Source organism: Cibotium barometz, chromosome 54 (assembly GCF_041138505.1).
Source record: "Cibotium barometz isolate CiBa-2024 chromosome 54, ASM4113850v1, whole genome shotgun sequence".
Lineage (NCBI taxonomy): Eukaryota > Viridiplantae > Streptophyta > Polypodiopsida > Cyatheales > Cibotiaceae > Cibotium > Cibotium barometz.
Window position 1 is genome coordinate 12,669,096 of NC_141099.1, and position 24,547 is coordinate 12,693,642.

At 40.8% G+C, this 24,547-nt stretch overlaps 1 long non-coding RNA gene across 1 annotated transcript; it reads right to left on the reverse strand.

Annotated features, from left to right (window-relative positions):
• Positions 1-22,645: 22,645 nt before the first annotated feature.
• On the reverse strand, positions 22,646-24,134 carry LOC147607860 (uncharacterized). The gene is made up of 2 exons (XR_015264600.1): positions 23,003-24,134; positions 22,646-22,956 (listed from the first exon to the last, which is right to left on the reverse strand). It is a non-coding gene; the product is annotated as an uncharacterized LOC147607860 (long non-coding RNA).
• Between the last annotated feature and the right edge of the window lie 413 nt (positions 24,135-24,547).

Below are 24,547 nucleotides of genomic sequence, written 5' to 3' on the forward strand. Positions count from 1 at the left end.
CGAATCCACAAAAGGGAGTAAGCCCAAAGCTTTGCGAAAAGCTTCGAACTTCTCACGAGGCAGAGCCTTTGTGAAAAGGTCTGCAAGGTTATCCTGTGTTGGCACATAAGCCAAACTGATCTCTCCTGCAGAGAGTCTCTCCCTGACATAATGGTAGTGCACCTCAATGTGCTTCGTACGAGCATGGAACACTGGGTTCCGCGCAACTGCCAATGCACTCTGACTGTCAGTGAAGATGGTGGTGGCAGATGGCTGCCCAACACCCAAATCAGCCATAAGGCGTTTGAGCCACACACACTCAACCGTAGCTGTGAAAGCTGCCCTGTACTCAGCTTCACAACTAGAAGTGGCCACAGTAGGCTGCTTCTTGCTCAACCATGATATGCATGAGCTTCCAAGCATGAAGCAAAAACCACTCGTGGACACGCGTGTGTCATAACAACCAGCCCAGTCAGAATCTGAAAAAGCATGTAAATCTGGCGGCAATGATCCCCCCTTGGGATGAAACAACCCAAGATGCCGAGTACCACTCAAATAGCGAAAGATACGCTTCACTGCCTGCCAATGCTTAATGCCTGGGCTATGCATAAATCTGCTCACCTGTGAGACTGCAAACTGAATGTCTGGCCTCGTAATGCATACATAAATGAGGCAACCAACAGCTGTCTGATAGAGTCTGACATCAAAGTGATCTCCAGCATCATGAAGACTCAACTTCAAACCTGTCTCCATTGGAGTAGCAATAGGTTTGCAGTCTTCAAGGCCAAATCTCCGCAACAATGTCTCAATATACTTTGTCTGACACAAAGCAATACCTCCATCACACTGCTTAAATTGTATTCCCAAATAATGATGCAAATGCCCCAAATCTGACATCTCAAAAGAGGCATTCAAATCAGCCTTAAAATCAGCAATATGACTCTCATTTGGTCCTGTGAGCAGCATGTCATCGACATAGAGAGCAATGATTAGATGTACACCATCCACACGTTTAACATACAAAGTGCTTTCTGTTGGACTATTCTGAAACCCATGTGCAGTCAAATATGCATGTATCTTTTCATACCAAGCTCGTGGAGCTTGCTTTAAACCATATAAAGCCTTTTTCAACCTGCACACTTTGTTTTCCTGCCCTCTTTGAACAAAACCACGAGGCTGCGATACATACACTTCCTCATGCAAATCTCCATTCAAGAACGCAGTCTTTATGTCCAACTGATGTACATTCCAACCATTATGAGCTGCCAATGCACAAATGCTACGAATGGTAGTCATACGACAAGTGGGAGCAAAGGTCTCATCAAAATCAATGCCCTTCTCTTGAGCATAACCTTTTGCAACAAGCCTAGCCTTATGGCGATCCACTGTGCCATCAGGCTTACGCTTCAATTTGTATACCCACTTAGTGCCAATGGCCTTCTTGCCAGGGGGCAAGTCACATAAAGACCATGTACCATTCTTCATAATAGCATCGTATTCTGCTTGCATAGCAGCCATCCAATTTTCTGAACTTTGTGCCTCATCAAATGAAACAGGCTCACTTTCATCGCACATACTAGAAACAGCCAATGCATAACAATCTGACGCATAAGAGGCACCATGAGAGCCAGAACGAGTGCGACTAGACAAAGGGGCATCCAACTTGCTGTCACGCAAAGTCTGCACCAGCCATCTAGGCATATTCCTAGAGCTCTCAATCTCTTGTCTCTCATCCTCAAGTGCATCATGCACATCTGCATCAGATATAGGCTGATGTGTGCCATCATTTAAAACCTGCATAGGCTGAAAAACTGCCTCATGAGGTATTGCACTTGACTGTGCACCACTGAAAAGAGGCAACAATGTATCATAGACATCACGTGAGCTGATATCTGTCTCCTTAGTACATGAAACCAAGGGCTGAACTGCATCTTCCACAGATACAACATCACGGCTAACCAAAATGCGCTTTGTCTGTGGATGATACAAACGATAGCCTTTGCTCTCAGCACTATATCCAACAAAAATACATTTGACAGCTTTGTCATCCAATTTTCTGCGATGTTGCACAGGCACTAATGCATATGCCAGGCAACCAAAAACACGTAAATGGCCAACAGATGGCTTGCGGCTATGCCAAGCCTCATATGGAGTGACAACCTGTAATGCTTTGGTGGGACACCTGTTTAGTACATAGGTGGCACACATGACAGTCTCAAGCCAAAAACCATGTGGTAGACTTTGACTCTTAACCATACATCTTGCCATTTCCATGAGAGACCTGTTTTTTCTCTCAGCCACACCATTTTGCTGTGGTGTATACGGCACTGTACATTGGTGTTTTATCCCACGCTCAGCCAGAAATGCATTAAATTCTGAAGACATATACTCCCCCCCTCGATCTGAACGGAGGGTGCCCATCTTACTTTCTGACACATTTTCAGCCATAACCAAAAACTGTTTGAAGCACAAAAACACTTCGGACTTTGCCTTCAAAGGATATACCCATGCATGCCTGGTAAAATCATCAATGAAAGTCACAAAGTAAAGGTAGTTTCCAAATGATGGAGTTTGCATGGGACCACAAACATCACTGTGAACAAGCTGCAATCTGCGTTCAGCTCTCACTGATCCATCTTTGGGAAAGGAAGCACGCTGCATTTTACCCAATATGCAGCCCTCACAAACATGCTTGACAGGTGCTTCAAGCTTAGGTAAAGAAGACACCATTTCAGATTTCTGCAGGCGCAGCAAACTTGCAAAATTCAGATGACCAAAACGTGCATGCCACAGTTTTGCATCTGAAATAGCCTGCGTATCCATAATAGCACATGCTGAATCCTCTACACATTTACCATCCATATTGAGCTTATACAGCCCTCGACATAGTGAACCAGATGCTACAATGATGTCACCACAAGAGAGATCATGAACAGTACATCTGTCATCCACAAATTTTACAACCAAACCTGTTTTGGCAAATGCGGAGACTGACAGCAGATTCTTTTTGATCCCTGGCACATACAATGCATCAAAAAGTGTAAAGGTGTTGCCATTTGCAACATTCAGCACAATCTGTCCAACTCCTTCAACGGGATAAGAGGAGTTATTGGCACAAGTGACAGTATTCCCTGTGGGAGCAGACTCAAGGAAAGTGAATAAACTGCGCTGCGAGGTGATATGCTTAGTGGCACCACTGTCAAAGTACCATACATCTGAATCTACTGCAGACATACATGTGTCATGCAAAGATGGGTCATAACTGCACTGCGCATTGAATGCCCATTCTGTATCTAGCACAACATTAGCAGATTCATTGTTAGAAGGAGAGGCATCTGCAACAGCCATACCAGCCTCTTTCTTCTTAGCCTCTTTCGCAGCCAGCTTAGGACACGCTTTGATGACATGATCATTTCCCTTACAGTACTTGCAAAATGTCTTCTGTTTGTCACCCTTCTTCTCATCTTTGTCTTCCTTCTTTGGTTGCGCAGCATTTGCAGATTTCTGCTTACTAGAAGAAAAGCCAGCTTTACCTTTCCCGCTTCTCTGACTAGCAACGAAAGCTTGATCTGCGACACGCATAATATTCCTGTTTTGCCTTGACTGGTCTTCTTGCAGCAAAACAGAAACTAACTCCTCAAATGATAAGGCATTGGGATTGCCTTTCATCATCAAGCGAAGAGTGGAAGCAAAACCCTGATAAGAATCTGGTAGACCATTCAAAACAGTCTGCACAAGTGAACTGTCTGACAGGATTTCATCTGCAGAAATGAGCTGCTCTTTGAAATCCTTGATCTTTGTCAAAAAGCTATCCATAGAATCACCTTCGTTCATATGCTCACTCTCCAACTGTTTTCGGAGATAAGCAACACGAGCCTCATTTCTTGCCTGATACAATGTGGCAAGTACATCCCAAGCATCCTTAGAAGTCCTGCAGGAGCGAATATGTGGGATAATGGTACGTTTGACAGACAGCGCAATCAAGGCATGAGCCTGCGCATCTCTACCATCCCAACGAATCTGCTCTGCTGAAAGTGGTGGTTCTCGAACAGCTGCTACAGCACTTGTGCCTGCACCATCATCAACAGTACCTGTTTCTGATGTGTTTGCAGCATTCCCAGCCACAATAGGACGTGCATCAATACCCTGCACAATGTTCCATAACCCCTTTGCTACCAATACATGTCGCATCATATATGCCCACAATGGATAGTTGGTGCCATCCAACTTATCCTCAGCAGCCAACATGCGGAATACATCATTGTTGTCAGCCATGGCCAATGACTGTACTACTAGATGTAAATGCTGTCTGTAAGAGGTAAACCTGTATAAAATCGACCTGTGCTATGTAGCACAGCCCAAAACAGACGAATGGGCACCTGTCCTGCAGATTTTAATCTTGACAGAAAATCTGCACAGTAGGACGATTTTGCCTGCGCAGTACTTGGAATGCAAAAACGGAGGGCGAAATGACTTCAGATCAAAATTCTGAAACGAACTAGCCCTACGAGCTTTCCCACGGCATATACTAACCTGCAGACGCTCGTGAAACCTCGTCGCAATCGGAGGAGATGAAGCGGCAGGTGGCGGTGATGCTGCCCGGGAGGAGGAAGCCTGCTCTGATACCAATTGTTGGAATTAGGGTTGCAGGAATGCACACACAACTTCAAGAAGATGAGGAAGCTTGAGCACAACACAGTAGTATATTATGAGTGCCCAAAAATGAAAGATAACAAGCCCTAGAAGATAATGGGCGTATATACAATGCACGGGGGAAAAAACCTCCTAGTGAGGGAAAAAGTGCCCCGGCGGTCCTAAGTGTGTTCACACACATCACTACTATAATATGGTAACAGTGCTACCTCTCACATGACGAATAGTTCTTTCTTATTGGGAAACTATAAGTCTATCTCTTCATCAGTACACATTGGTGATGCTTCGTCTCTCCCTGTGATTGGTATTGGTGATGTTTCTTTTGGAGATGCTATCTTACATGATGTTTTGCATGTGCCTAAGATGTCTGCCAACTTATTTTCTATCTCTAAGGTTACTTCTAAAGGTCTTGGGGTTTACTTTGATGATGAAGTGATTGAAATCATTGATAGACAGTCACTTTCTTGTGTGGCACATGGTTATCAAAATGCTGGGCTTTATCATATAAGCTCTTTCTTGTGTGGCACATGGTTATCAAAATGCTGGGCTTTATCATATAAGCTCTTTTACAGCACAGTTGCCACCACATGAGTCTCATTTTCATCAATTATTCGCTTCTCCTAAAGCACTTGTTTCTAATGAAGATAGTGATCTATGGCATTTCCTCTTTGGCCATGTTCCTCTTGCTACTTTGCAACATCTTGTCTCACATGACATGGTTATAAGTCTACCAAAGCTTCAGAAACCTCACCATCATATTTGTTCTTCTTGTGCTCAAGGAAAGCAACATCGAGCTTCTTTTCCAGAGGAGGCTACTCATAGGGCCACACGCATACTTGAGCTTATTCATGCTGATCTTGCAAGACCTATGAAAGTATAATCACTTGGTAGATCCAAGTATTATGTGCTTATTGTGGATGATGATATATGCATTCTTGTGCTTTATGTGGATGATTTGACACTCACTGGCTCTAATTTGGATCTACTCAAATGGGTTCAAACTCAACTCACAACATCATTTGCCATGACTGATCTTGGACTACTCCACTATTTTCTTGGTTTAGAAGTGTGGCAATTTGCTTCTGGCATCTTTCTTTGTCTCAAAAGAAGTATACTTTAAGGTTGCTTGAGAAATATGGCATGCATGATTGTGCATCACTCACTTGTCCCATGGATCCTAATTCCAAATTATCCAAAGATGATGATTCTCCTAAGGTTGATTCTACAGAGTATCGCCAACTTATTGGTTCTCTACTTTATTTGGTTAACACTCGGCCAGATCTCTCATATGCTATGAGTATTCTCATATGCTATGAGTATTCTCAGCCAATTCTCTTCACAGCCTCGTCGATCTCATTGGCAGGCAGCTTTGAGGTTTCTTTGATATCTTCATGAAACTCTTGAGTATGGCATTTCTTATGCAGGTGGAGATACACTTATTGGTTACTCAGATTTTGATTGGGCAGGGTGTATTGATACTAGGCGTTCCATGTCAAGCTATTGTTTTATGCTTGGTAAAGGATGTTAAAAGCAACAAATTACTTCTTCTTCATCGATAGAAGCAGAGTACAAATCGTATCTTGATGCCACTTTTGAAGCACTTTGGCTTCAGCAAATTCTGAATCACCTTGGATGTTCATCTACTCCAACACTCATCTACGCAGATTCACAGAGTGCTATTGCTTTAGCCAAAAATCCAGTTATTCGAGGACGATCCAAACACATTGATGTTCATTTTCATTTTGTTCGTGATTGGATTTCTGAAGGTCGCATTCCGCTTGAGTATTGTCCTACCAAAGATAATGTTGCTGATTTGTTTACTAAGCCTCTTCCTTGACCTACCTTGGATTATCTTCTTCAGCGCGTTGGCGTTGGTCCTCCCATCTGGACCTGAAGAGGAGGTGTTGGATAGGTGTCATCTCCAGATGGTGTCACGCTAGTGGCACACTCTTTAGCCTCTAGGCATTTTTGGGATTTATAGCATTCATTTCTATTTTTTCCTATTTACACATATTTTTGGGTGGAGGAAAGGGTGGAGAAACTTTCCTATATATATGAGGCATTGTAGTTCATTTCTAATGAAGTTGGCTAGTGGTTCATTGATGAGTTCTTGAGTACATTGTCTCTTCTCTTATCTCTTCTTTCTCACAATAAACACTAATTCAGTCAGTCACCAGGGAGTTTATGGTCTCATAGATCTAATCACATAGGCTTGTAGAACTCATCAAGGGTTTTGATTTGAGCAAGAAAGTTTTGAATTTTGATATTTCTAGCTCAAGATATAGCCAAAATACGGTTTCAGCCTATAACCTTGAGAACCCTAAAACATAGAGATATAGCCCATCTCATTTATCCATACCAAGTGCATAGCCATCTAGCACCCTTTAGCCCGGTTCCATAGAGCCAAAAATCATCAAAATCAGATGCCGTTTGCTTCTCCAAAGTGTCAAGGGAAAATTGCAGCACGCTCTTCTTTGACTTGGGACTTAATAGCAACCTTCAACGTCCATCTCCATGCAAAGCCCAAATGCGGGAGTGAATGGAAACACTCTCTTTTCCATTTTGCAATTCAGTTCATGTATAAGAGTGTACACCAAGGAAGGTATTCCATCCCCTTCTTCTCCCAAGTTAAGCCACACTTTCATACATGGAAGTTCTATCATTTCCATTTGGCATTGCAAACAAGAAGATTTCCCATCCTTCCCAAATGAAGAACTATCAAAAGAAGCAATATCCCTTAATGGTAATCTTCTTATACCCTAAAATGTTCCTTGGAACTCTTGAGGAAGCCCTTGCATATCTTCATGCATCTTTGCCAATCCTTGAGCATGCTTGCCCTTGCATTACAATTGCCTTTTGTCCAAACAAGATTGGTTGTAGAAGCATGAGGGAATGAAAAAGTTGATGAAGTTGAAGAGTGCGAGGTTGAGGGTAAAGGGTATGAAGGAATTGAAGAAGTAGATGGAGAGGATGAAGGGTTGGCCACTTGTAGGTCCAAATGATAGAGAGAAGGCTCTTCTTCAAAAGCATATTCTTCCTCTTCTTGGCCATTGGTCTCCTCTTCAAAGGCATCCTCTTCTTCATCTTATGATGTCCATGCATGGTTGGATAGTTCCCATGTACCAAGAGAAGTTCCATGCATCATGGAAACACCCTTTTGTGATGTTATGTGGACCGATATGGCTGACTCCATGCTTATTATGCAAGCTGAAAATTTACAGCTCTTGTGTTTGGAAGATAATGGACTTTTTTCCTTCTCTCTATGAGCAAGTTTGATACTTGGCCACATGGATTAATGAATTGGGATGCTTGTGGATAGCTTGTATGCAAGAATGGAAACTCTTTTCCACTTTATGGACAGTGTTTTCTTGCATATTTTGAGAATAAGGATGCACCTATGTCATGCGGTGTTGATTCATGCGTGGATGTTAAGCATGAAGAGATGATGATGCTTCCTATGATTTTAGAAGACATATACTCCTAAGTTGGAAGAGGCAAGTGATTATGACTTGGATTATTTTGATGCCTACACCCCTTGGAAAGATGATGGATTGGAAATCAACTGCATATAAAGGGAGCGATGTCATATGAAATCTTCTCTTTTGTTGATGTTATGGACTCTTGTGCTCATATTGGCTAGGCATGGGCATAAACTTCTACATAGAGCAATGGGAAGTAGCATCTATGTACTCTCATTTATCGTCACATGATCATGAAGCTTTCTATTTTGGAGATTTGGATTTGGAGCCACATGGGGATTTCCAAAGATCATTACTCATGAAGGATGCATTTTTCGTGGATATTTGGAATGCTCCTGTGGAAGTATTTTGTTTTTATGGGCCGGATTTTGATCATACATGTCCTTTGATGGATTATCCACTCGGTGATATGTTTTTTGGGGAGAGAATTCCCTACTATGTTTTTGTGGATCATCATGTTGACATGCCTTATGATTCAGAAGGACTCTTATGGGTAGATGATGTAGTTTTGAAGCTCACATGGACACTCATGGATTGTTCGGTTATGCGTGGGCATGATGTTTTGCATTCGGGGGACCATGATCTTATTCTTCCATATGATGTTGGTATGGTTATCCACATGAGGTATACTTGGGATCCAGGTGGCATTTATGAGATTTTACCATGTCTCATTCCATATGGTCCAAGTACTCTATTGGTTTTCATGATAATGGACATATGGATCACATTACCATTTGATCTGAGAGGATACAGCGTTCTTGGATCACTCTTGCCATGGCGGTGCCTTACTCGGGAGGAGATGCTTATGCCTTGGCTAGCATTTTTGGTAATTTGTCCTTGGATACAAATCATTATAAATGGCCTCTTCATTACCTACCTCTCCTATGATCGTATTGTTGTATTTAGGTTTCGAGGATGAAACCTTTGTGGGAAGGGATGGTTTGTCATGAACCTATAGCATACATGTAAATGGGCCCATGAGTAAAACACTATAAAGAGGGCCTTGGGCTCATGGATAGGACCTTTTGTCATTTTACTAATCTTGGACATTCCATTGTACCTTTGGCTCCTACTATGTGATGAAATACAGGTAGAGGGAGAGGAGACACACACATAGGAGCAAACCCTAGTGTATTAATCAAACCCTAACCATAGAGGGAAGCCATGTCCCATCTCACACAATGCATCAAGCCATAATCCATAAGCTACAACACACTACATGTGTTGTATTCACACATAGCTAACCCTAGCTAATGTCCACATACTATGACCAGCTGGACGCGGTCATTTATGTCTCACACATGTTACTACCTAATATGCGAGCACATAGTGCAATTGGCACAAGTTGACATCGAGCTTGAATCTCAACAGCCTCTCTCAAGCTCATGATGTACTGCCATAGATGAAGATGTATATGAGCTTGGACTATCAAAGCTTTCAACACTCCCCCTCAAGCTCATCCCATGTATTCCCAACATAGTACGGAAGTACTCAACTTCTCCTGCTAAGTGGCTTTGTAAAGATGTCGGCCACTTGCTCTTCAATCTCTTCACATACTGCAAATCCAGTGTACCATCCCCAACACTTTCTCTCTGACAAAATGATAGTGGACCTCTATATGTTTGGTCCGCGCATGAAAAACTAGATTCTTGGCCAACTATATGCTGCTCATGTTGTCACAATGAATGACAACCTTGCCATCAATAGGCTCACCCAAATCAGCCACCAAGAGACTCTTTAACCATAGTACTCCTTCACATGTAGCAATGGCTGCACCCCTGTATTCAGACTCTGTACTAGATAAAGCAACAGTAGGTTGCTTCTTGTTGCTGCTCCAACTCACCACACTGCACTTCCAAATGTAAAGGCATAACCACTCTAGAAGACCTCCTGTCATATGAGCTACCTGCCCAATCTGCGTCTGTGTAGCCGTGTACATCCAAGCCTTTACCATGCTCATAAAGAAGACCATAATGTGCAGTGGTCTTTACATAGCGCATAATACGTCTCACTGCATCCAAATGAGGTTTTCTGGGGCTCTGCATAAATTGGCTTACTAGCCCCACAGCATAACTGAGATCCAGTCATGTGATAGTCATGTAAATAAGACTGCCAACCATCTTTCTATACATAGATGGATCATCCAACTCTTCATCAAAATCAGCCCCGCAGCTTCACATTCTACTCCAAAGGTATACTCATTAGCTTACATCCTGTCATCCCATATTTTGCCAACATATCCAATGCATATTGGCGCTGCACTAACCATGTCCTTGCATGGTCTTTGATCACTTCAATCCCAAGAAAATATCTCAATTCACCCAAGTCTTTCATATCAAACTGCCCACTCAATGCCTTCTTGACATGCATAACATCTGTAGCATGATCTCTTATGACAATCAAGTCATCCACATAGATGACAAGTAAGACAATCCCATGATCTGTTTTCTTCACATAGAGTGAAGAATCTGCTGAAGAAACTTGAAATCCAAGGGAGATAAGATATCGGCTTATCTTATCACTCCAAGCACAAGGTGCTTGCTTCAAACCATATAATGCTTTCCTTAACGTGTATACATGAGTGGGGTATCTCGGATGTACATATCCTTCTGGCTATGCCATATAAACTTCCTCTTGTAAATCACCATTTAGAAATGTATTTTTTACATCCATTTGATGCATTTCCCAACCATTTGTTGCAGCCATAGCAATGACTACTCTCATTGTTCCCATCTTTGCAACTGGACTAAATGTTTCATCATAGTCCAAGCCTTGGGTTTGTGCATAATCCTTAGCTACCAACCGCGTTTTATGGCACTTAATGGAACCATCTGATTTGCATTTCACCTTGTAAACCCATTTGCAACCAATGACATTTTTGCCTTGCGGCGGTAAGGCAACCAAATCCCAAGTTTCATTATGGACCAATGCGTCCATCTCAACATCCATTGCCTTCTCCCATACATGCCTCCCAATAGCTTCAGTATAGTATGTAGGTTCCACATGCTTCACCAAAGAGATCCTAAATGCGTAATTCATAGCAAAGTCACGATATGTTAACCTATCAACTAGATACATGACCCTTTGGGATCTCCGCAATGCATGCGGATCACTCTGAACACCTGTCACTCTAGCATGTGGAGGCACATATCTATCCTGCCGTACACACCTGGTGTGCATAAAACTGGTATGCCAAGTTCCTCATCCAAGCTTTCTGAACTTGACGACTCATAACCTGTAATGCCAATTCCTTCAACCTTCTTTTTCCCTTTATCCATAGCACTACTCCCAGTGTTCACACTCTCATGTCTCAAGCATCCTGACCATGGACGTATAGTGCTACTGTCAGACTCTGCTGGCCCAGACATAGAAATAGAACTTGTTTGTAGCAAGTTCACATGCACATCAGCATCAACGGAATCAATGACACCCTCATCCTTTGTCTTCTACCAACTAGTAAGTTCATCAAACGCCACATCTCGTGAGATAACCACTTGCCTAGTATGTGGATTGTAACATTTATATGCCTTGCGATCCTATGCATACCCAACAAAAATGCACTTTTTTGCCTTAGGATCCAACTTCTTCCTTTTCTGCCAGTCTTACAGCTCCAAACAAGAGGGCAATTCTTTGTTGGAAGAAAATCTTCCGACTCAAGATTATGTGAACGGAAACATACGGGGAATTTTAGTAAGGTTCATCTGTCAAATTAGACAATTTGGACAGAACATCTTAAATTAAAAGAATATAGCAATCGCTTACAAGATGATAAGATACATGGGATTTGCTTTTTGATAAGAGATTAAGAGAAATTAATCATTATTAATAAGAAGAAATAATGGCCAAAAGTCTATAAAAACAAAGATACACAGAGAATTGCAGTTTTAAATCCATATAGATTGTCTAAAAGAGGATTACATAGGTACGTAGAGCTTGAAGAGGGCTTCGCGCTTATATAAAAACTTTCAAAAACGAAAAACCGAACGAAACGTTATGAGCATTTTACTACAAGACTATAAAACTACCAAAATTCACCTAAAAGTTAGCAACTTTGGGAGAAATTATAATCATCAATGAAGTAAAGGATTAAGAAGTTAATTACATGAGTGGAAAGATCATATAAAGAGCTTCCTAGACATATGATCAATTTTAGAAACCAATACCCGAGTGATGAGTAATTACCGATTGAAATTTGGGTATTAGACCACAAAAACTGCACTTCCCTTTCTTTGTATGAAACCTCAATTTTCACATAGCCTCTTGCCATTCATCTCCTTCATGATTTAACCTAGAGAATAAGGGTTAACATTGCTCAGCGGGGACAATCGTAAATATTTACCTATGGTCTCCAAAGTCTTTCCACATGCTCATTACTGCTAAAACCATTGGTACCTCCAAAGGAGGGCGGCAATAAGGCAAGGGCTACCTTGAGAAGTCACAGGTCCACCAAGATAATAACTCCTTATCCCTTTTATCATAAATCATCAAAGAGGTCCAAAATTGGGTTAAGCATGAGGAGCTAATGCTAAATGAGACATTCACATGTAAATACAGTGTTTGAATAAGGATTTGAAGATAAGAGAATGGCAATGACACAAAATGCTCAATTGAGGAGGCTTCATTCCCTCCTTTTGAAAGGGAGAGGAGGGCTCCTTTTATAGGTGGAGAATCACCCTCTCTTCCATTGTTACAAATTACAACATAAAAATCTTCAATCCTTCAGTGGCATAAGGGTAGATGTCACCATCAATTGTCCTCTTAGGCTAAGTCTTCTATTGGGTGGGACATCACGCTCGTATGGCATCCAATGTAGGTCAAACTTTGCAAGTGAGTCCATGGGGCTTCTACCTCTCCACTCATAAGTTTCACTAGCATTGAACGTCAGATTTGCAGAATGGTGTGTTTCCACCCGCCATTTATTGCATAGTCCCCAAGGGATCCCCTATGCAAAAAATAGTTGGATGTTTCGCCACCATCATCGGTGGATGGGACGGTGTGTTGCCACGCGCTATTTTTTGCATAGTGCCCAAGGGGTCCCCTATGCAAAAACTAACGGGCTTAGGTGGGAAATCATACTCGTATGGCCTTCGATGTGGGTAAAACTTTACAATTGGATCCATGGGGTGACTACCTCTCCACTCACAATGTTTCACCAGCATGGGACAATAGATAGGCGGGATGGTGTGTTGCTACTTGCTATTTCTTGCATAGTGCCCAAGGGGTCCCCTCTGATGTGGGTGAAACTTTGGGAGTGGGTCCATGGTAAAACTACCCCTCCACTGCTCAAATTTTATGACCATCGGCGGATGGGTGGGATGGTGTGTTTGATAAGAAAACGTGGTGCTCATGCTAGATCAAGTGTGTGGAGGAGAGGGACTCACAAAATACAAGAAAAATATCTTGCTTATTAAGTTGCTTATACATACAACTAGGCTTTGCTCTCATACAACATGCCTCATGGCCTCACCTTTAAATAGGTGAACAAGTGGACCTCAAGTCCATTCACACTCACACCCTTCTCTCACCCTTCTACTCAACCTTAGTCTCTTAATACCCTCCCTCAATACCAACTATGGAAGGATGGAATAGGAGGTATTGGACCATAGGATGCCTTTATAACATTAGGCGTACAAGGCTTGGAATATAGGTGTGATTACATTGAGAATTAGAACAATTTCTCAGAAGAGGTAGAGGCTGATACAAAGTTGGCCTCTGACTCTTTACTAGGACATTTAGATGTGATATGCCCCGTTTGTTTACATTTGTTACATTTCATTTTGTTGGGGTATTTGACCCAACAATTATTTGCCAAGTGTCCCACCTTTTTACAATGGGCACATCTTACTTTGACTACCTGATGTGACAAAGCTTGTTCCATAGTTGATGAAGTGGTTGCATGTGAAGATTCAGTTGGTCCCTTTGGCCTCTTTTCTTCGTCAAGACATGATTGGATGACTCCTTCGTCGAGGGTGGGATTCGGTATGTTCTTCAGGGTGGTGACTAAAGTGGGGTACACCTTCTTGACCGCTTTGAGTAAAACAGCCATTGCATCATCCTCATCCATTCTTGCATTTACTGATGCAAGTTGAGCCATAAGGCCCTTCAAGTGAAAGATGAAGGCTCCAATGCCCTCTCCCTCTTTGAGTTCCAAGCTAAAGAATTCGATCTTGAGAGAGATCTTGGAATTCTTGCCACGAGCTCCATAGAGCTTATCAAGGTCATCCCACTTCTCCTTTGCAGTCGGAAGCTGGTGCACATGGTGGATGAGTGCCTCATCAAGAAGAAGCATGATGATGGCTTGTGCCCTCTCATCATCTTCAACATCTTCAGCCTTTGCTTGATCAATCACTTTGGTGCCGGAGATGAATGGCCAAAAGCCCTTGGACATCATCTTATAAGGACTTGCCAAGTATGGAAGCCCTCTCCCGAGAACTTCTTCATTTGAGTATCCTTTGACATTGAGTGATTATGAGAAGGGAAAGGGGCTGATTATGAAGAGAAAAAACCAGAATTTTTGATAATTTAGGTTTAATTGGAAAGAGAGAGGCTTATTATAGTGCAACAACCCTAATTGAGTTGAGAATGTTGCATAAGTAGGAGATTAAAATAGTAATTTTATGATATAGCACTTAGGGTTTGTGCTTAATTACTGATTTTTGATGAGGGTTGGCTTCATTAGTGTTAATGAACACTTTGGTTGGTGATTAGGATCACCATTAGTGTGTATAAAACATAATTAGTGTGTATAAAACATAATTAGTGCTAAAAAGCACATTTTTAGTGTCAAATGACACTTATTTTAGTGATTAACTCACCATTAGTATTTAATAACACTATGAGTATTTAAAACCACTTTAAAATAACCTCCCTTTGCTGGATTAATAGCTTAATTAGTGTTTATCAACACAATTAGTGCTTAGAAGCACACTTGAATCACTTTGAAAGCTTAAAACTTGATGTCGGTGTTGAAGCTTGACGGGCATGAGGTTTATGGCTACCTCATGTGGATGAGAACTCTTCAAAAACAAGAGAGGAACTCAGAAACTAAGCATTCACACCACCATTTGAGTGATTAAAGCAAGGGAGTGAAGATTGAGCAAGAAAAAACCAAAAAACTTCAAGCTTTAATGGAAAGCTTGAATGATGAAAAAAGACGCCTGGTTTTTCGTTGATTGCCGATGCTACGGAGTTTTGTTGAAGCTCAAAGCTGAGCTGTAGGTAGTAGGAGCCTTGGGCTTCAAAAGCCCTAAGGCACTTCAGCCAGCAAACGCCTATACTTGGCGTATTGATGTACGGCCAAGTCTGCAGCAGAAACCGATAGGCGATTCAGTGCGTGGGTAATGCCGTCGCAGCGCTAGGAGATATCACAAAATTGATGGTACGTTCTAGTTCGCCGGGACCTGCTCTTCATCTTCCACGAAGGATTCGTGGAGAAATGCGCCCTCTACACGCTTGTGGAAGGCCACCAAGGGCTATAGGTTGAGCTCCACACAAAGGAGATGAGCAAAAAGTGGATAATTTTGACCTATTCTCTACACCACAAAGTTTAAACTCACCTAGGCTCTGATACCATGATAAGAAAACGTGGTGCTCATGCTAGATCAAGTGTGTGGAGGAGAGGGACTCACAAAATACAAGAAAAATATCTTGCTTATTAAGTTGCTTATACATACAACTAGGCTTTGCTCTCATACAAAATGCCTCATGGCCTCAACTTTAAATAGGTGAACAAGTGGACCGCAAGTCCATTCACACACACCCTTCTCTCACCCTTCTACTCAACCTTAGTCTCTTAATAGTGTTGCCACCCGCTACTTTTTGCATAGCGCCTAAGGGGTCCTCCTATGAAAAAAATAGCGGGTTTGGGTGGGACATCACGCTCGTATGACATCCGATGTAGGTAAAACTTTGCAAGTGGGTCCATGGAGCTACTACCCTCAACTCACAGAGTTTCACTAGCATTGGAGGTCGGATTTGCGGGATGGTGTGTTGGCATCTGCCATTTATTGCAATTTGCATAGTCTCCAAGGGGTGCCCTATGCAAAAAATAGCCGGTTTGGATGGGATATCACGCTCGTATGGTGTTTGATGATGCAGTTGAAACTTTGCGAGTGGGTTCATGGGGTGACTACCTATCTACTCATCACAATGTTTCACCACCATCACACCGGATGGGTAGGACAATGTGTTGCCACCGGCTATTTTTTGCATATTGCTCGTAAGGTCCCCTATGCAAAAAAATAGCAGGTTTGGGTTAGACATCACGCTCGCATGGCCTCCGATGTAGATGAAACTTTGCGAGTGGGTCCATGGGGTGGTTACCTATTCATTCACATCTTTTAAATATTACCTAACACTAGTGAGTGGGATGGTGTGTTCCCACCTGCTATTTTTTGCACTAGTGCTGCCCAAGGGGTCCCCTATGCAAAAAATAGTGGATTTTGTTGGGGTATCACTCTCGTATGGCTTCTTATATAGGTTAAACTGTGTGAGTTGGTCTACAGGGTTGCTAACTATCCACTCACAAAGTTTCAACCCCATCAGATGCTAGATGGGTGTACTTTGTGTTGCCGCTATTTTTTGCATAGTGTCCAATGCAAAAAATACCAGGTTTTAGAGGGACATCACACTCGTATGGCATCCGATGCTGTGGGTGAAACCTTGCGAGTGGTTCCATGCGGTGGCTACCAATCAATTCTATCCATATTTCCCAATAAAATTAATAATGCTCAAAATTTCACTTTTGATAAATACTCATAATTTGAATTATGCTAAAAATTTCTCTTTTTTCATTTAATTTCTTAGATCTCAAATATCATGGGAATTCCTCTTTTTGCATTTATTTGATTGAATTCCAAATGTCATGGGAATTCCTCTTTTATCATTTAAATTTTCTCATACATAAAATAAAAATATTCATTATTTTAATATACTAAAATTTCTCTTTTTCCATTTAATTACATGGATCTCCATTATCTTGGGAATTCCTCTTTTTGCATAAAATAAAACTACCAAAAATTTCTCTTTTTTTTAATTAATTATTTATGCATAAACACTAAAAATTAGTTTTCTAGTGTGATGAAAATCATTCTTTTAGCATGGGATGACCAATCTTAGAATATGGTAGGAGTCCTCTTTTCACATTATGCATAAAAATGAGTTATGTATTAATTTCTAAAAAATTTACCATACCTTCGTTGCTGCTATTACTAATAATTTTTAATATTTCTAGAAAGAATAAGACTTTGTAATACAATTAGGATAGAATAACTATCCTTAGACTTAAATCTAATTTATGGAATTAAATCATAAGTTTATCATAATTTTATTAGCATAAAAACATAAAAAGCCATTTTCTTAACCTCTAGCTTAACAAGCTTAGAGATTGATTTTGAATTGAGAATTTATCAATGAGAAGCATTCATTTGCTTAAGAATTAGTCATAGGAATGACTATTCTTTTGGGAGAGAGAGAGATACATAAAAAGCATTCTAATTAAGCATAAAGATTAAATTTTTTATGATTAATCATTAAAACTCTTATAGAAAGCTTGATTTGCATTAAAAACAACTAAGTAGAAACTTCTCAAGCTTGAGAGGGGTTGAGAAATGAAATCATTGAGAATATAATTAGAAAAACCATGAATTTCTTCTTACCCTTAGGTTTGGCTTGCTTCTTTATATTAGAAGGAAGCCCCCAACAAATCAATTGGTTTAGTATGTTGAGAAGAAAGCTTCAAGGATTGTTGAAGAGAGAGAGAAACTCCAATCTCTCCAAAAGTAGAGGATTTTTAAGGGATAATAGAAAATATCATTATTTTAATATAATACTGGCATGGTATAGTTCACATATGAGAATACAAAAGAATGAGGGTCTATTTATAGGTGGAGGGAGGCCACTAACTGAGTCCAACTAAGTTCTAGAATTTTCTAGCTTCAGTTTGGCTGAAGCTAGAATTTGGACAAGATTTGGCTGAATTTGGACAAGATTTGGACCAATTTAGCTCCCATTTTGATCCAGTTTGATCCAAGAGAGAGGAGAGATAAAAATTTGGACAAGATTTGGACCAATTTAGCTCCCGTTTTGATCCAGTTTGATCCAAGAGAGAGGAGAGATAAAAATATCACAATTTTTTTAATCCAATTTGGACCAATTTAGCTCCCAGTTTGATCAAGGAGAGAGGAGAGATAAAAATATCATAATTTTTTTTGAATTAAAAACTCATCCACGTGTGAATTAGGTGCCTACCTCAAGAGTCTCCCCCTCCTTATTACCAAGGTGTCAAAAATTCATCATTTCTCCAAAATATCTCATTTTTTTAGTAATATCTCTTAATTTTGAACTAATAAACCTTGTACTCAGTCAACTCTTCATCTTATGTGAGCATTTACTCATTTTTGGTTATTTTCTTTTATTCTTTGGATTTATCTCATCCCAACCTTTGGATTAATCCTATTGGTCCATAGGAACCTTAATTGGACCATAATCCAGACATTTCAAAAAATCTAGACCCTTAGGCTAAGGTTCCTTATATCATTTTTTAATTGATTCCTAATGCACATTGGAAAGTTCATTTTGAACTTCTATTTCAGGGGAAATCATTTTAGACACTAGGAGGATTTTTATATCCAAAGATATCTCAATTTTGGATTATCTCTCTCTAGACATTTTCTCTCTCTAGGTCAAAACAAGGTAAAACAAGATCTTTCTTCTATTTCAGAGAGGGGAATAATTACAAGAACAAAAGGGGAGGTTCTTACACCTTTACACCTCAAAAGAAGCTGGAGGGAGGAAACTTACAATCTTCCTTTTGAAATTATTTTTCAACCCAAGCACCGTGTTCATCCTTGGTATTGTGCATGAGCAGAGCCCCAAACTCATTCCTTGCCCTTCTCCTCCACAAAGATGCACTACCCTTCATAGTGTGTTCTGCTAGAAAGGTTTTAAGGGGGGGAGATAAAGAAGAAAGGTTGCACAGTATAGGTTGTTGGGGAGAGGGAGGTAGATGTGGGTGTAAGGAGATTCAAATGTATGCACGCGCGTGTGATAGAGATAGAGAACACTGCAAATATGAGCACAGTAGAGAGAAGGAAGGGATAGAGAGAGAGAGAGAGAGAGAGAGAGAGAGAGAGAGAGAGAGAGAGAGAGAGAGAGAGGGTTGCACAGTAGAGAGAGAATGAGCTATGGAGATTTGAGGTTTGGGATGAAGAGGGTGATATTGGAGAGAAGAATAATGTGTAGGGAGAGAAATCTGAGGTGAAAAAATAAGTTTTTTGATATAATATGGTTTGGGTTGGGTTTTGAGAGGGAAAAATGTACTTTTGATTTTTTTTGAAAAATCTAAATTTTTAGGGTTTTTTGACCCACGAGAATGATGGGGCTGAAATTGGTGGAGCCCTCTACTTTTTAGAAGCTACCCCCTTGCTTTATGGCACCCTCCTACTTTTTGCACTCCACCTCCCTAATTTATGAAGGCCACTCTCGCTGCCTTTTGAACCCCACAAATGTAGTAATGAGGGAGACAAGTCTAGTTGCCCCCTACTTTTGGAGGAGACCAAATGTGCACACTCCTCTCTTCCTATTGGTCCATTGCTAATGAAGGTCATTAGCAAAGGGCCCAAAATATGTCCAAAGGTTTCCTAATGTGATAATCATTTTTGGATTATTCTTCTTAATCTAATTTTTAGAATGTATTTTCTTAATCATAATTAGTGATAATCATTTTTGGATTACTATGAATTCAATTTTCCAGAGTGCATTTTCTTGATCATGATTAGTGTTAATCCTTATCGGATTAAGAATTTTCCACAATTTTCAAAATGCATTTTCTTGCATTTCTTGATGTTCTTGAAAATCTTCTTGATTTTCTTGAATTTTAGAGAATTTTGCATGAATCAAAGTCTATTTTCATTAAATCTTCACAGAAACCCTAGTTTCCTCCTATCAATTGCAAGATCCTTTGAGTTTTGGAGAGATTCTTAATTACTGTGCAAAATAATAATAATCAAGATTGCTTTGTAGAGTTTCCAAATTACTGTGAGTTCAGATTGATGTGCAAAGTTTTCAGATTACTATGTAGAATATTCAGATTACTATGCAGATTACTGTTGCAAATTTGCAGAGTGATGTGTTGAGTGTAGATTCATTGTAGTTTTGAACAGATTTTAGTGTAGTTCAAGATTAATGAAGTTTTCAACAAATCTTGGATTAAGTGCACAAACTTTAACTTCATTTTATGTTTCTTGAATATTGTGCAACTATCGCTTGCCCAACAAGCAACAAATTGAAAGACAAAGATACTTGGGAAAGATTAAGTGAATCTTTACTTCTAACAAAGATTGCATAACAATTGCAAAGAAATTGTGAAAGCTTAAGAGCAGTGAATTACAAAGAACAGCAATGAAATGATGCAGTTCTAGAGCAAGAAAGTGTGCAAAAATTGTTAAATCTTTTGAGATTTATGAAAAAGTAAGGTATTATCATAGTTTAGTGTTAATCTTTCAAAGATTAACAAAAAACACACTTCTACAACAAAGATTATGAGGTGGATTCTGGATGCAACTGTTTGATGTTTAGTGTTAATCTTTCAAAGATTAACGAAAAACACACTTCTACAACAAAGATTATGAGGTGGATTCTGGATGCAACTGTTTGATGTTTGGTTGTTGCACTACAAGCCATTGGGGGGCCTAGCGAGGGCGTTTAAATTATCTAGCGTCGCTTATACGATGACGAACACGTCACTTAAGCGGTGTATTGTTGCTTAAGTGACGCCTAATTTTTTAAAAAAAAAATCCATCGCTAATACGACGTTTTTTGGAGCTGTCGTTTAAGCAAATATCTAGAGCGACGCTCTTAGCGAGGTTTGTGTTTTGTCTTGAACTAACAAGGCACCTACTGGGGACTTGACAAGATTACAATTTGTGTTTTGTTTGGACATCATTTGTTGCCATATATATAGGCAGTGATGTGTGTGAACACACTTAGGACCGTCGGGGCACTTTTTTCCTCTTTAGGAGGTTTTTTCCCCCGGCTTGTATATACGCCCATCATTCTAGGGCTAACTTATCTTTTGTACATTGACACAATCTAGTACATTGTGTGTTGTGTGCATTCTTGCTTCTTCTTCTCTAAACTTTGTGTGCTTTCATGCAACCCTAATTCCAACAAAATCCTAAAAATGCCTAGAGGCTAAAGAGTGTACCACTAGCGTGACACCATCCGGAGATGACACCTATCCAACATTTATCAGTCCTGGTAAAATCCTAATTTCCACCCTAAAGGAATATCGAATTTCAAAGGTTAAGGGCTTGTTGGGTAGGTCTAAGGAAGTACTAAGAGCTTGTGTAATCACTTTTAATTCAGTCCTAAAAGATTTTGACTGAATTAGAGTTTTGATAATTTTGTAGAATCTTGTCCAAGTGCCCTTCTTAGTGACCAATGGCTTCCCACTTGCCCCAATTCACTTGTTCAAGCATCCAATACTCCATTGGCATCCAAAAGCTCAAGAATGTGCTCACCAATGCCCATAACTCCAATCATGCATAGGATTTTGGAAAAATTTTGGCATGATCTTCTTTGTATTAGGAGCCAAATCTCAATCTTCTAAGCATGAAATTTTCAGCATCAATACTCATTGATTGACATCTTGCATAAACTACATAACACCTTGACCCAATGTTTGCCTCATCTAATAGGCATCAAATCCATGCATAACCCAAGTGGATCACTGTAATACATGTACCAATGTCTTCGATGAAGTGCGTCCAAGCTTGCTAATCTCCTAGCCAAGCTCTTCCTACCCTCATACCTAGTCCGATTCTAGGCACAAGTTAGGGCCATGTCTTTACCTTCAAGTACCTAATCCTCCACTGTACCTCTTTCTCACGATACTTACGGCACGGTAGATTCAAGCCATGCTCTCCTTGGACCTCTCCTCCAATGCCCGAGGTACCCTCACAACATACTAGATGCTAGGAATGGAAAGTTATGAGAACAATTGTGATGCGGTAGTGTGCTTTGCTTGAATGTAAAAGCAAGGAAGATTACTTACAACCACACATGGCATGACTCATGCCCTTTTACAACTCATTCATTACAACCAAAGAGCATGGACTCGTGATTTTTTCAATCAAATCCCAAGAATCTTCCATCCATCCAACAAAACCACTCAACTCCAATCACCACAACAATAGCATGTGAGGGTAAGCAAGATCAATAGGTCAATCCACAATCTCATATGCATGCCCACACTCCATGTGACTCCTCATAGCATTGAGATGGCTATAAGTGGCTCAATGGCATCCAATACTCTTTGCAATACTCAAAGATATGAGAATATGTATCATATCAATGCAAGACAAGAGCTCATTCATGAGTTTCATAACCCTTCCAATGCATAGAATCATATCCATCATGACCGTCAAAAGCATGTGAGTTTGCATAGAATCACATCCATCATAACCATCAAGAGCATGTGAGTCAATCTCTACACCATCACATATGCATGTCCCATAGCATGGATAAGACCAACATAGCTCCAATGAACTCAATTAGGCTATAGGTTATGCCAATAGAAGCATAGACATCACCAATGGGATGTAATGTGTCTAAATGCTTCAATAGTTCATTAAGATGGCATCATTACAACCATGGCATTGCAATGAATAATGGATAAGCTCCCTAGTTGCTCCTCAATGGCAAGAAGCTCACCATCATGTGCATGATTAGGTTTTAAATGGATGACAATCCTTGATTCTTCAATGAAATTGATTGGAAACTTGGAAGGCCTCTTACCACTTGATGCACATAAAGCTAGTTGATGAAGCATTCCCTTGACATGAAGCTTGATGTAGATAGAATCCAAGCCATCCAAAATCCAAGACATGAACCTTGATGTAGATAGAATCCAAGCCATCCAAAATCTCCAATTAGAAGCCCTCATCATCCGATTTTCTCCAATTAGCCCTTCTCCATAAGTGGAAGAAACCCACTCTCTTCTCTTCTTCAAGAAATTGAGGTTGTGGCTCTCCAATGGCATGAGAAATTAGACCAATTGAAGCCCACATAAAACCCTAATTTCTGAAAACTTTCCCAAATTAGCTTTCAAGAAGCCCAAACCCTGATTTCTCCCAAAATGGATGAGGATTAAGCATAATTTCCAAAAAATGATGGTAGAAACTCTAATTACAGATATTTTTTCCCTCTTCTCATCTTCACATGGTAAGAATTCCCAAAATAGGATGAAAAACAAACCTCTCTCTTCTCCTCTTTAATATGTGATGAAGGGGCTCTCAATCTTGATGGAGTCCAAATCCAAGAAATCGCCCTTGCTGCAGCTGAGGCTGAACTGAAGGCCCCTTAAGACCACTAAGGCCGGCAAGAAGCCCGCCGGGAAGAAACGTAAGGTCGAGAAGGAACCCTGCCGAGAAGAAACCTGCTGAGACGACCAAGGAGGGCGGCGAGAAGAGCAGTCTTTTATGAGAAGACGGGCTTTATCGCTCTGGTCAGGAACCTGCTTGGGAATGGTTTTCAGTTCTTCTGGGAAGCCTGATCTGCACCATAGTTACGGCTATATTCCATCGCTCGAAATGGAAAGACCAAAAAAATGGTATCTCAAAGGCTCATCAGATGATGCGGACAAAGTTGCTCTGTGCTTGGCAGCAGCTTGCAGCCTCCAAGACGTGCTTCCAGATGCTCAAGCAAGATCTCCTCAAAGGCATGGCTGAGGCAAACGACATTTTCAACTCGATCTCGATACCTTTGGTACGCTTGGTAGGATTGATGATGGAAAGATTGTCTGCAGAAGGACGGCAAACTACCGTTTCCGTTTCACCACTAAGTTCAGAAATTCTTCAGGCCCGTTCTCGCTCGGCTTTACGCTCAGACAACATAATCAAAAGGGGTGAAGTCTGGCAGCCTGCCATTTCAATGCCGACAAGGCAATGGCCTAATGCCTGTAAGGAAGAAAACACTAAGTCGGAGGTCGCTCGGCACGTTGTAGAGTTTTCTCTTTTGCAAAAGAGGATGCCGAACAACCGCCAGATTCCCATATACTTTGCAAAGCAGTTATATGCGGAGTTTGTCTTAGGGGAGGGGGTGGATTACACCAGCCATCGTCCGGGTGGTGGTGCTGGCCGAGGCCATCTCCAGGACCAGGGTAGGCAGCCTCCACCAGCCCTTCGTGTAGCACCTACCACAGATCCTTCATTTGTGCCATTGTCGACAGTAGAGGCTCTTGGCACCCAGGTCGGCATTGACGTACGGAGTACCACGGAGAGCATCCAACATGTGGTGCGCCTGTTCTCACGATCTATACCGACAGATGTCGAGGTATTTACATATATATTATGTCTTTAGTTTTTTTGGTCATTTATCTACATGTTTATATATACTTTTCTATATTTTTACATGAGCAGCATGGTTGATTGTGTCAC